We start from the raw sequence: 14,425 nt of genomic DNA, 5'->3' as shown, positions 1-14,425 counted from the left end.
CAGAAAAAATATTCCCTACCTTCCCGTTCCTCCAGATTTCTCTTTTCTCTTCTTCTTGGTCTCATCATTATAAAATCTTTCTGTATAGAAAGGCATGTGCTTTCCCCAACAGTGACTGAAGTCTCCAAAACATTCTCTCAGAAATGCTGCTGGCAAACTTCACTGTGCCAGTAAAGCACAGGAGCATAATGTTTATCCGAAAATTTCAGCTCCTGTGCAAAAGTATTTTGTGGTTCCAAATGTTGAATTGTCAGATCATTATCTGAAATTTAACAAAGTAGTCATTCCACGCGGGTTTCACTAAAACTTTAGGTGGCATGAACTGAGTTTATTACAGGATGGGCAGAGGATGGGGTGTTAAGAGTTTCATCAGGTCACTTGAACATATCTTTTCTCTATGGGCCAAGACAAAAAATAACATTTATTTCTAAATTAAAAAAAGACTGTAATTTACGGCCTTTCTACTGACCATTTTTCCTCTCTCTCTCTATAATGAAAGGTATTGGACCACATTACAGCCTAATGGGCTTCAGATCTTCTATGGCAAATGCATTCCTCATAAAGCATATGAAAAAGCATCTATGTGCTATTTCAGTGAAATGACATATTTAAGATGGTGTCGGCCTTTCCATTATAAACACTATTTTTCATATCTTTACAACCTGCCCTGTAAAAATGTGTTTCTGCCAAGATGTTCAGCAGCATGTCCCACCCCTGCAAGAAAGAAATAGTTTTTCCCACTTCATCCAATTTTGATCAATAATTTTGTCTTTGAAATGGCTGAGCAGGGCAAATAACAGGGTGGGCATCAGTCTCAACCACGTGTCTCTCCCATCTACATTCGACCGATCGGGTGTTTCCCTGCATGTCCTACAGGTACGTGAAGTATATATGAACTGGGCAGAATACGTCTCATCCTGAGATCTGATTAATGATGGAAACGATTCAAATTATTATGACTGCTGTAGGCCACAAGAGGCCCTACTGTTCTGGGAACCACAGAAAGCCAGTAAAATAGAGTTTGCTCCAGAGAGTTTGTAGTCTAGTTGAAAAGAGCAGACAGACAAAGAGTAGGAGAAAAGAAATAATATTATCCCTCCCCCTTTTATACAGAAATAACTGAAATGCTCAGACCATGAAATGCTGGCACTGTAGTAGTCAACAGCAAAAATTCTGTTAATGTGAATAGGGTCAGTGTAGGGTTTAGGGTTAATCCATCTGGGGTCCGGATGATGGAACACCAATATGATGATCAAAGTAGTAATAGTTTATTGAGCTTAGCCGATCATTTTTATACAATTCTATAAGTTGTTTAGAAATTCTAATTGGTTGCTGCATGCAAGCATTTGGTGTCCACGCGCACAAGCATAAACGGTGATTGGTTACATCGGTACTGTCCTCGCGCACAGACGTAAGAAAAGGTTAGTTATACACGCGCATAAACATAGGACATAATTGGCCGTATTAATTAGAGCATGCAAGACTTGTCTTAGTCCAATTGGTCGAGATAAGTCCCTGAATTGAGGTTGTTTGTGCCAAGTTCCCTTTATCGTGGAATGTGCACCTATGTTTTTCTAATTGGGATCTTTCTTCTTCTATCTTCTTGCTTAGTCTGTTCAAAGCCTTCTAAAGGTGTCTGGAACACTCTTGTGACCATGAGCTACTTTCAGGCCTGATAACTAAGTTCCATATAATTGAACCCTACAGGTCAGCATTCATACAGGATTCACAGAGACTGACTTCACTGAGATCAGACTAGATGAATGATCTGGCTTTAAAGTCTATGCATTTAAATGGCTGAGTTTTTCTGATCTGACATTATGTTAATCATCGTTAAAGAATATTTAAATGATACCTCTATTATAAAATTTTTCTGATTCAGGAATACAGAAGCTTGTAAAAATCAGTTTGTTGATGTAATTTCATGTTCTTTATGTAAAATTCTTACTTTACTTAGTGTTAGCTGGATACTTATTGGTGATATCAAACCATTAGGTTGATGCTACCACTAAAATCAGATCTAAAAACTTAATGACACTACAGTGACAGCAGAAAGTTAATTTCTATATTGATCTTACCTGGTTTGACTATATCCAGGAATCCATGGCATTCGTGTTGGATGAATCAGTTAGAGAGAGAGAATTTCTTTGAATATTTCATTAGTATAATCTGCATGGATACTCATAGGAAGCACTAGAAAAGGAACACAATATTAAGCTCATATATGCTCATCTGTGCTTCAGCAGATAAGCAGGCACACTTGCATAAACTAACTGGTTATTTTGCTGAGTTACCTAGGCAACAGATTTCTTTTTGTCCTGCCCATTCAGGATTCCAGTAAACTATGTGACTCCCACTGGTAGGACTTGGAGAGCATTCACAAGGAAAAGCCAAGTACTGCAGAATAAAGCCTTGGATAGAAGAGGAGCAGAGTTAGTGAAACATTTCATCAGGGTTACCAGACAAAAAGGAATCAACAACTAGCTGCATAAATAATTGAAGTGAAAACTACATATGTCTGGTTTTCTAAGGTGTTATAAACCCATGAATTCCAAGAGGTTTAGAGGGGCTGTAACCAAGCAACAAGTACTGAAACTTGGTTCTCTCTTCTGGAAAAACAATGGGCTTGCAAGTCATAATGACAATATCTGGCACTGAAGATTGAGTCTTTCCATTGATTTTATGGTCTTTGGATCAAGCCATAAAAAGATATGTTTATGGAATGAAGAATGGCATTTTTATTTGGCTTAGGAGAGACTTATTTCAGTATCAAATCTTACTTTTCTCATAAAATGTAGGTCAACAATTTCTGGATGAAGTAGACTTTTTCTAACACTAAAGAAAGATCACGTATTAAGTAATGTTTTCAGTTTTTTTTCTCAAAAGTTTCTTTTCAAAAAAAATAATGGCTATAATTTGCCTTCTCTTGCATTTGGCAACCTATCTGTGCATGTATGAAAGAGAAAACAAAATCGTATCCCCAGTGAAGTCAGTGGCATGCAGCACTCCTGTTGATTGATGTGCAATAATGATTTCTCCCATTATATGTCTCACTGAGATGAGATATATTTCCCCTTTCACCTTAAAACATGGCTTTTTATATTGAATGAAATTATTGCATCCCTAATCCACAGATGCACATAAGCTTATGCTTAACCTCTTAGCCCTTAAGAGTAATGCCATTGAATTCAACTGGAGCAGAATCAAACTTGTATATGCATATAGAAAAAACCCAAAAGGTATCTGCCAGATATCCGCCAGATTCTTCACAAGAGATTGAACCAAGCATTCTTTTACAGAGGTCGTGGTTTAGAGCTCATTGAAATTGATAGGCAAACTGCCATCCATTTTAATGAGCTTTCTGTCAGTCTTCACTTGTCCAAATGCCGTTTCTGTCTAATTCTCAAAATTTGAAACATCTTATCCAAAGCTGCCAAAACAAACAAGATCAGACATCTGATGAAGCCACCCAGAGTTGAAAACTCCGACTTCAGGGCAGTCTCATTTGCCTCCATCCGCATCTTTATTATGAATCTCATGTTTCATCTTTTCATATGTTAATTGTTAATAATTCCGGAAAGAATAAAACATTCATTAAGTACTTCCTAATTTATTGAACATAAGTTGCATCAGGTAATTTTAATCATATGAAAATCATTCTAAATTAATTTTGATAAACAATTTCCTGTTGCAGTCTTGTAAGCTTCCTTTTACACCATGTCATTTGAAGCAGTATCTCTGGTTATTCTCCTGTCTAACTTTTGTCATTGCAGATGCCACCATATTTCCATAAATTGCTGTATTTATTTATGTAACTGCTGCCAACTGCTAAAGAGTTATGTTTCCTTTTTTGTAGAGAATTGATTATGTGAATTATATTGAAAAAATTGTTTCACTTCATCCATCAAACCCTTGCCTTCCTGAAACACAGCTCTCGCAAATATGGGAATACTTAGGAGTCACTAGAGCACTCCTTTATTAAACTGGCTTTACGAAGTTGTCATATGTTAGATATTTAAGATAAATAGGCATAATCTCTTTAAGTATGAAACGGGAAAACTACTCATAATACATTTGACTCATTCAGTCTGCCATTATCAATACCAGCAGTTCTCAAATTTTTTACACTGGGCAGCCTTTTGTCTGAAATACTTTGCACCTTTCCCTCCTTTTCTCCCCAGTACCGTCCTGTCTCACATGTACATCTGTTTCATTCATATACTGAAAAACCTGCACACACAATACACCAATCTCCACCCGCACAGCAACCCAGTTTTACATGCATATTTACAGATATATGTATTTGTACATGTATATGTATTTGTGTGTGTATGTGTGTGTCTACGCGTGTGTGCATGTTTACATGCATACACATATGTAACTAATGTGCAAAGACAGGGAGGGGAACAGAGTGTAAATATTCTTATACAGGCGAAAATTTCATGGAAAACCATTGCATTTCAGTACAAATGTGCTTTAAAACATATCTACTCTCTTTCAAAGATCTATCCATTCTTACTTTTGTTTCAATGATACAGTATGTTTTACTGAACTACATTTCTGGTTGATGTTACTCCATTGTTGGGCTAAGATGGTAAAAACTACCCAGCTCTATATATGCTAAGAAAGGAGTGAAAGAATAGGAAAGCATGCAAATGCAATACAATTGAATGATAAACATAATTCAGTTGTTTAAAATTCAGAGACACCTGCCCCCATTGCAACCAAAGAAGGAACTGAGAACTATGAACATGGATTTACAGGCAGAAGTTGCTCCTGACATCTCTGATTTTTTTTCACCTTATTCTTTCCTCGAGCCTTATTGCCAAAAAAAAAAAAGTAGTTCAAACAAATGTCTTGTTATTCACTGCCTGCAAGGATACTAAAGATGTTCTCTAGCTGAAAACAGAAAGCAGGGCCTCCTATAACCATGGGGAAGACAAGAGAGAAACACTATGAGGAGAAACATCTATTTTTATTAAAGGCATTGTGTTCATGCAGCTTTTGTCAGGAAATCCAAGTAATTTGCTCCCACTTGCTTTCAGTTTGAAAAAATGGCAGCCTTGTGTTACAAGAAAGGAGAAACAGCCTTGTTTCTCTCCAGTTCTTCTTTTATAGGAAGGAGACAGACGCACTGTAGCTGTCCATAATGCCTGCCTTTAAAGTTAGAAACTGGCATGTCCTGCCAAAAGAAATTAAATGTAATGAAAATGTGTTTCTGGTCAAAGTCAGAAACTGCATTTGCTGTATCACAGTATAAGTGTCCTGAGGGCTACACGACATTCTCCTTTCAGCAGTACTGCAGGTATTTAAACATTCTTGGGACTGATTTTCCATTGCTTTGTCCCTCAGCTAAGTATTTGTACCTGCTGCTAAGCAGGTGTGAGTGCTAGCCTCACCAAGTGGGGATTTTGGAGTAACAAGCATTTTGCATTCACAAGGCACAGATATATACATCTATTTTAAATCAGGTCTACTGATTTCAGTAGAGAAGGAATTCTTGACTCATATACATTCAAAAGACAAGATGACCTTAAAGTATCTCCAGATGGATAATGTACCTTCCCTTTACTCTGCACAACACTGTCTTTCCACCCAAGTTCTGGTACTGTAGGACACCAAATCTGTTGGCGGGACTTCCCAGAGCATCTGTTTGTAATCACTGATAAGGGAGTGCACCATCAATATGCATTAGTCTTTCCTGCCAACTGATCAGTTTCAATCAGGGTCCAGTAAAGGCAATCCACTGGCTTGAAACAGAATGACTTCATCCAGTGCCTCTGTCTGCTTTAGCCCTCTTCATCCAAAATCCCCTCTGAAAACAAATCCTTATTATTTCATAGGTCCATTTCACCACCCCCTTACATTTTTGCTTTGACAGAGATGAGGTGATGGAAGCAGCAGGTTTTCTTTAAGGAAAGAAAGAAAAAAAAAAAGATTAAAAAAACATACTATTCAGGTCCATCCTGATCTTTGGACTTCAAAGAGGCTAAGTACACTGCTGGCCTAAAGGGGGGTTATGAAGGTGCCGTTAAACTACTTTATGTTACTATATTCTCTAGTTACAGGCCTGCCACTGAACTAATCTCAGACATAAACTATACCCATCTTTCAGCTGCTCCACTTTGTCTTGCTCTGCCAGCTCCATGCTGTATTCCAGCAGATGGGAAATACAAATTTCTTTTCTCCTTGACTGATACTGGGGGAAGAGGAGGGCCCTGTCTTCAGCAGGAAACATTATATGCTGTTGTTGCTTCTTCAGGCAAACAAAACTTATTAAAAAAGTGACCAGGTGTAATTCTCTTGATTAAGGTAGTTTAATATTTCTGCTGATACTTGTACTTTAATGTCTTCTTTCAGACCTCATAGTTTTTGCAGTTGAATTGTGAAAGATTGGCAGCTGAACTTCAGTAGTATTCCTCCTCATTTTGCATGCTGCCTTTGCTGTTTTGTAGAGCTATTGAATACAAAATGAAGCTGCAAGAGTGTGTTTGCTCTACAGCTAGCAAGGCATGAAGTACTTCTTTCTACAGCTGTGGCGTACATCCAGAATATTCGTAACAGTGTCGGAGGAGATGTGATTCAATGTGTGACATTTAGTGTGCTGTTGTGTGACACCAGATGATTAATGCTCACAGCAAAGCACAGTCTGGTTTAAATAAACAAAATTAAATATATTTTTATGATTATAGAAATCATGTGTTACATCTCTGAGGGAATGTCAGCTGCTGCTCACAAATGCTTCATCTTTGTTGGCTTGTTTTTAAATGCTTTGATTGTTCACTGGATTTTCCTACCACATAAATCCATTGACACTTTGGCCCAACAAGGCGAGTCAGTGATTTGGACAGTAGCTTGGGACACAGTGGGTAGCTGCACATCAGTCTCCATCTTGTTTTATGATCAGCAATTTACAGCATCATATTGTTCCAATTTTCAGCCTTAGAAAGAGAGTTTAAAAGGGCAGGGACCTTAACCCAGTGCCAAACTAGCAGGATTCTTCCTTCCCTACCACAAGGGCATTAGACCAACTGTACTTGCTGGTCACTCAGCATGAGGGTTACTTGCTCTCTTCCAGCAATGTTGTCTTCTGTGGAATGAGTCACTTGAGCTACAGTGAAATAGGTGGACCAGAGACCAGTTCCGAGTCCCGTGTGTGCCCTGGCAGTGCTCCAGCTGCGCACTAGAGCAAAACCGTACGAGTCAAACCACTGTCCCTCTGCATCTTCCCCTCCATGGGAAGGAAACGTAGGCATGCAAACCACTCGATTGTATCATATGCTAGTCAGTGATTACAGGCACAGGAGCCAAGGGGAAGCCAAAAAGAGTGCCAGCCTCACAGCAGAGGCAGAGCCACCTTCTCTCTTCAGATCTTAGCTGACAAGCCGGTAAAAAAGCATTTTCCTGCACAATAGCCTTGCCCCATGTGAAGCAGAATTTTAACCTGCAAGGTTCTAGGTAAGTTCTGAGATTGAGGACAGGAATAAGTATACTGCTTGACCAACTGTGTTGGGGAAAAATGAGTCCTAACTGCTGTGTCTGTGCAGGCTTAGATAGTGTTCCAGCAGCTTAAGTCACCAGCAGCATTATTGCCATACTTAAATTAGCATGACACACAAAAGCACAACACTGTCATAGATACCCCTTAGTTTATTAGGAGATTGTATCTTCCATATGCCTGTGCTGAATGTGAACACACCTGCAAAATTAATAATCTCCAAGCTCCATTTAAAAAAAAATAGGCTTTGTACAGAAACTCTAAAAAATAAGCAAGGCTTTAAAGCACTGAAGGAGATACAAATGTAAAACAGGTTTTCCACTTGAAAACCTTTGTCTATGGAATTGTCAGGATGTAGTTCCTGGGGAAACAGCAAAGACTTGGACCTGCCTTTTTCTTGAATGCTGTTCAGATAATCATGCTTACAATGAAGGGTGGAAAATGGGCTGCCAGAGGGTTAATGGGCCTTCCAAAAAATAGCCTTCCATGTTGCTTTTTGGAAGTCTCTTGTCATGGAACTATCATAACATAATCTCTGTACTCTTGTCATTCATAGAAGGAAGCATAGTTTAAGCAGGTGTTATCAAGGCTAAGAGAGCCTGAATTAACTTGTCTTAAAGATACTTCTTAGTGCACTGCCAATAAATCTACTAACAAGTTGCTGTATCGAGAAAATATATGCAAAGTAATACAGAGGCAGCATGTAAGGGAATGAGTTCTGCCAGCTCCTATTATGGGGGTCATGGCTCCTCTTCAGGGCCCTCTGTGTTGACAGTGGCTGGGTGGCTAGTGAGCTTTGCCGCTGCCCATCATATTAAACACTGATATCCCTTTATTTCCCCAGGATTCTCTGCCTTCATCTGTCTATTTATATTTACCTTGTGAATTGTCTGTGCAATGGTTGTAGGCAGAGGAATCTGCTGCCAACAGTTTCAAGAGACCTGAATTAATCTCATTTAACTTCAGGGACCTAAAGAGAAGGACTAAGCCAAGCTAGGCTCCTTTAAACAGTTACTGAGAAAGAAAAAGGGGCAAACAACCTTTTTATTCCATTATAGGCATCTTACACCAAGGAAAAGTCCTCCAGTCTCTAAACAAAGAGCGGCTTCATTATTTTGTACTGCATTACCTTATGGTTTCATGCAAAGATACTTAGGTTAGGTTTTGCTTACTTATTATAACATAATAGTAAAATAGTAACAGTGTTTGTGATTCTCATAGTATGTCCACATTTAATGGAGTGTCTGCACATGTGTACACACACAAAATACAACTTTATAAATTCTGCATCTTGAATGCTTATAGTCTTGACTTTTTTTGTTGTAGAAACATTGTGATTAGAAGTCAATTTCATATTTTCAGGTAAGTGGCCCAAAGTAATTTTTGCAAATTGGGCAAAAATCAAGTTCTTACTAATCACACAAAATCACAGGTGTGTCAGTTTCCACCCGGTTCTTTGCACTCATGCTTCAGGGCATAGCCTGAGAGAAACCTGCATGTGGTCCAAAACTGACTGAAACTAATGGCAATCTTTTTTTTTTTTTTTTTGATGGACTACAAAGGGATTTTGAACAGGCTCCAGCTGACTCTGATTAAATTTAGTTTTTTCTGATGATGCTCTTTGCTATGGGTGTTTTGGACACTATACGATTGTTTGCTTGATTTAAACATTTAAGGTTATGGAACTAGACATTCCCTAATTTCTGCTCAGAAATAACTGCACTTTAGGATGGCTTATGCCTACCTTGCTGTAATCGTCATAGTGAAGAGGAAGAACTGGTAATGTCCTCAGCTTTTATAAGTGCTCGATACAAGGCAAGCTATTTTACTCATGGTTCCAAGCTCTCTGTCCCACATGTATTACGATTCAAAAGGTCAGTAATCAAGAGATCACCTCCTCAGAACACCTCGTTCCATAGATGTATACACATTAAACTTGGAATGACACTGGAAAACAAATGAATTAAGAGTATTCAAGGTTAGCTTGTTCAACTTGCACCCTATGAAACTGTAGCAGTAAGACTAGCTCTGATACATTGGGACAATACGCCAATAATTTCTGTTCAAAAACTCTGAAGTGAACTTATAAACTGCAGCACACTGTCCCCGATTCTCTTTTTGTTTAGACCAAGGAGAAAATTCTGTAGGGGAAAAAGCAATGGAGACACATAGGTAAAACAGGCAGCAGCAACATTAGAATTGGCCTCTTTTACCTCTTGGTGGATTTCACCAAGGGCATTAATAGAAGCGGGAGTTTTATATGGTCTTGCTTCTACAAAATGACAGACTGGTCACTACACGCTGGTAAGCCCAAGCTGCAGCCTGACCCAAAGAGAATATTTCCCAGAAGAGACAATGGATTTTAAGATCAGTATTTCTCTTGTAATAAACTTGAAAAATTTTATTAGTTCCTGGGTCAAACTATGCCAGCTTTCTGGCTGTTACCTTTAGAAATATGCCATTTACAAAGTATATTGACAATGACAAAACTCTCAAATAAATAAGCTTTTTGTATCAGACTGCTGGCGACTGGTGAGATTTGGCATTGTCCAGACCATGATCTTTACAGGTCTCAGGGCAAGATTGGACTTCTTGATGTCTTTTATTTCTTAGTATGTTTTGACATGTTTCTTTCATTCTGTTCAGGCAATGCTATCACACACTTACCGCCGCAAACATTCCAGCATTGCAAATTGCTTGGTTTTGAAACATGACTCTTAACAAATATATGTAAATAGAGTAAAAATAGTAAACTCTGATTTGGTCTAAACTCTTTTGGTAGCATCAGAATACCTGAAGGAATGGCTGAAGCTCACCCAAACAAATTGTTATTAAAGAAAAACCAGGATTTTTTCATGGCCAATCCCAATCCCTTAATGAGAACACAAAAGACACAATTTAGACACAACCCAGATTTCCTCTATGTTTTTTTCTTCCTTACTTAAAAGCACTTCTATATAAAGACAGAATAATTTTTCTGTAGAAATTCTTCCCTCAGTTTGTCCAAAAGATGACTCTTCCACAGGGAAGAGAAGATGTGTGTTTATGAGAGACAGATAGTAAAACAACTTGTTATCAGTAAAGCATGGGTCATATCTGAAACATCATTCATATTGTGATTCAGTATGGCTGAAAAGATAAAAAGTCAAGCAATGGGCTAAATTCCCTAGCTGCAGGAACAACTTCAATCTTTTTCCGCAGCTGGGTCCTAGTAGACCTCAAATTTTACTACTGCTATCTGCCAGATTATTTTCCAGAACACAGTGTCACAAACATATCATTAAGAAAGAAACCTCTCAGACTATTTGATCACAGTTTAAAGTGGAGAGTGCCATGAAGACATTTGCATACCATGCTTTTTTGGAACAGCTGCCAACATTTTCAGCTTTGCTGTTCCTGCTTTGGAGTTGCACCTGAGAATGATCAGCTGCCTGACTTCCAGACACAGCCATTAACAGAGTTTGAAGGCTGTATTTGTAAGGTGTTTTGAAAAAATCTGAACAATTCCTAAAATAGTGAGTGGAGTTGAGACTCACCTATTGTTCGGATAATATATTTATCTTCACCACCTTTCTCCATTTACCTGCCTGCCAAAGTGACTGTGAATAAGTCAGATGTCCTTCATTAGCCTTACAGCCTTGACTAACTGCACCGTGCTATCATCTATAAACTGCAATTTAAACTGCATTTTATTACATGACTTTTGTCTATTTTCTTATTCAGTTTGCCCAATGCCTAGAGCAACTGGTCCATGACTCAGGCTTCTAATTAGTGCTGTGAAATGAAAAACATTCATGTAATAGCAGTACTATATAAAGAGAACGTCATTTGAGAATCCCTGGTAGTTGAAGGTAACAGATATGTAGTGTTGTTCATGAGTTTTACAGTACCAAGTATATTTGTCTATTGCGAATGGTTTCTCATGTGTAACTTTGTTTTACAGCCCTTAACCAATGCCAGCTGGAAGCCAAAGACAAGCTACTGAACCAATTAACAAAGGTCCCCAGTAGGCAGGCAGAGTCTTCATTCTGTCTGGACCCCTGTGACTAGTGCAGCTTGATCCAAAATCCTTAGGGACCGCAGACAGTTTTACAAGCTAAATTAATCTAAGATTTCTCATCAACTGTGTCAGTATATGCAGAGTAGCTCATAAGGGAAGTCAACTCGCTTCTTGCTGGTATTATCTGAGTTACTAAGGTACTGTTTTCCTCCTCCCTGGCACTGGGTTTTGGGGGTAAATCATCCATCTCTCTTTAATCCATGTATTTCCATTTTCCACTATAGGGACAAAAGCAAAGATCGCCCATTAAAAGGGACAGAAACAAATCAAGAATTAGCTTGTAAACACCACTTTTGGAGTATGCCTTGTGTTTTTTTAGAAAATCCTCATAGGAATAGTATCGCCTCCTCCCCAAGAAGAGAGCAGAACACCTGACAGTGGTGTGACCTCACTGTATAAGGGGAGAACACACTGGGAATCTGCTCACATAAAAATTCTAGTGATTGTATGTAAGGCCGCAAGGAAGGGGGGAAATAAAAGAGGTAAGCAAAAGAGAACAACAACAGAATAAGACCAGCATATCAATGACTTCAAGCGTAGTTATTTCTCTCTTGTAGTCAAGAAAATACATCTCCTATTGCAGCCCTGACACTCTGAATTAACCACAGTACAGCTCTACTGCTGTTCATGGAGATGGGTTGAAAGAACAAACTTTTTCTTTTATTTCATCCCACACCAATTATACAATGCAATCATGCAGGCTATGAACTGGATGAAAATTCCCCTATGAGCAATGAACTTAATCCAGCAATCTCTTATCAAGAATCAGAGAAAAGTTTGCAACACAAAGCAGGTTTTTTTTGGGCTTGTTCCCCCCCACCCCCGATTATTAATCTCAGGCACCTGTGTCTAATTATGCTCTCAAACTCAAGAAACTTTCATTGATTTTACCAAGACCTACATATGCTTGAGTCCCATTCAGGGTACTCAGCTTTCTAACACTCCCACAGGATTACTGTCAAGGGGAAAGTACTTCTCAGCTTCTTAGGATAGAGTGACATCTTGTGGTTTCTTCTTTTGTCCATCACTGAAAAATAAAAATTAGCCACAAAAGCTTTGACTGAATTTTTTTTGTTTCCGGTATAACACTAAGATCTTAGTTGTTTGAGGAATATCATGTACTTGAATCACAGAAACTGAGACAACAGTTTACTTTGCTGCCATCAAGGCTTGTGGAAGGACAGTGAAAATTAGTGCTTGGAACAGCAACAAAAACTTTCTCATTCCTACATGACAAATTTTTGTTTTAAAGTAGCACTAATCTAGAAAAACTGTTTGGTGCTCAAGATCACATACAAGGGGGATCCTATCAGTTAAATAAGTCGGTTTTCAGTGGTAGCACTACTACTGAAAGGATTCGTAGGGAAAGTACTCTTTCCAACTGCAGCTCCAAAAAGCATTTCCATCTGGGCTCCAGTACATGTATGCAAGAAAGAGAAAAGATGATAGCATTAGGCAGCTGCATCTCATGCTTAAAACTCCATCTGCATCACAGAAGGATCTCGGCAGACAGTGTCACATCAGGGGTCACTTACACAGCACAGTTACAGAAGTTTCAGTAATTTATTTTCTGATATAGCTTCCAACACAAAATACATTTTTTAATTTTTTTTTTAAGACTACACACCTAAGCTCACATATGAGCCACTACTGACAAATTCCCCTTACCAAAAAAAAATCCAAACAAAAAGACAAAATTATTTTGCCAGTTTGGTCTCAAAAAAGCAATAGCATCTTTGAAAGAAACATTATACAAAATCTAGATGAAAAACCACAACGGAATTGTATTCATATACCTCAGTAAATCAGTAACAATAATTAAGATATTATCACTACTGAAAAACAGTATCGTTTGAGAGCTGTTCTCATTGTGGTCTACAACTAACATCTTTCATAATTTGGTAATAAATCAACTGACATTGTTGCAAACCAGATAATTCTCAATTTTCAAGAAACATGAAATGGCTATTTTTGCATCTGTAAGGACTAGGAGAGTATCAAGTAAAATAACTTGTGTTTGCATTTGTTTCTGCTGGTTTTCCTATATGGTCATTTAGGCAATTATCAGAATCAGATTTGAAATACATGATTCTGCACCATTCCACTTACACCTATGCTCAGTCTAACTGCGAGGGAAGTCTGATATCCTCTATAAATACTTCTGACTGACAGCTCTCCTTCCATAATTCCATACCTTTAGTTCAAATCTATCTTCAGTCCTTCCCTTGGTAAGAAGCATCTACGCTGCAAGGAACCAATGCAAAGAAAACACAAAATTGGTCAGGAAGAAATTTTGATGGACTAAAAATAAACATGATTGAAGTTTGTCATCTGCTTTCTCATGTCTTTCTGAATCAGAATGAACACCTCAAAAATTAGCCTGAAAAAAATGTAATAGCTTAAAAATCAGGGTCCCATAATGTTAAAACCACAAGAGATCCTTAGCATTGGGTCACTTTTACAGACATTAGGTGATGTTCATAGAATCATCTAAACATGAAGAACCAGGTCTTGTGTAACCCCATGTCAAAGGAGCTGGTTTTTACCTGCAGTGAGACTAGTTCTGTATCTTGGTAAAATTAGCCCCTGCTCCTTCTTAGAAGCACTCCCCTTTTTTCCCCCTTTCCCAAGCATAACATTTTTAGCTATACAGAACCAAAAATTACAATTTTTGTCTAAATTTAAATATAAAAAATGTCTCACCAAGTCCAAACTATAATACACTATGGGTAATAAGCGAAAGCAATAGACTAAGGACCTCCATTTTTCTTCTGTGCAACAGAACTAAACAATTCAAGAAGGCAGGGCTAGAAATGTGTTCAAATGCCCTTTCTCTCAGGGAGCATAACCAGCCTCCATGGAGAACA

This window comes from Buteo buteo, chromosome 7 (assembly GCF_964188355.1).
Source record: "Buteo buteo chromosome 7, bButBut1.hap1.1, whole genome shotgun sequence".
NCBI classification, from domain to species: Eukaryota; Metazoa; Chordata; class Aves; order Accipitriformes; family Accipitridae; genus Buteo; species Buteo buteo.
The sequence above is the reverse complement of the archived record's forward strand: the minus strand, read 5'-3'. Positions refer to the sequence as shown.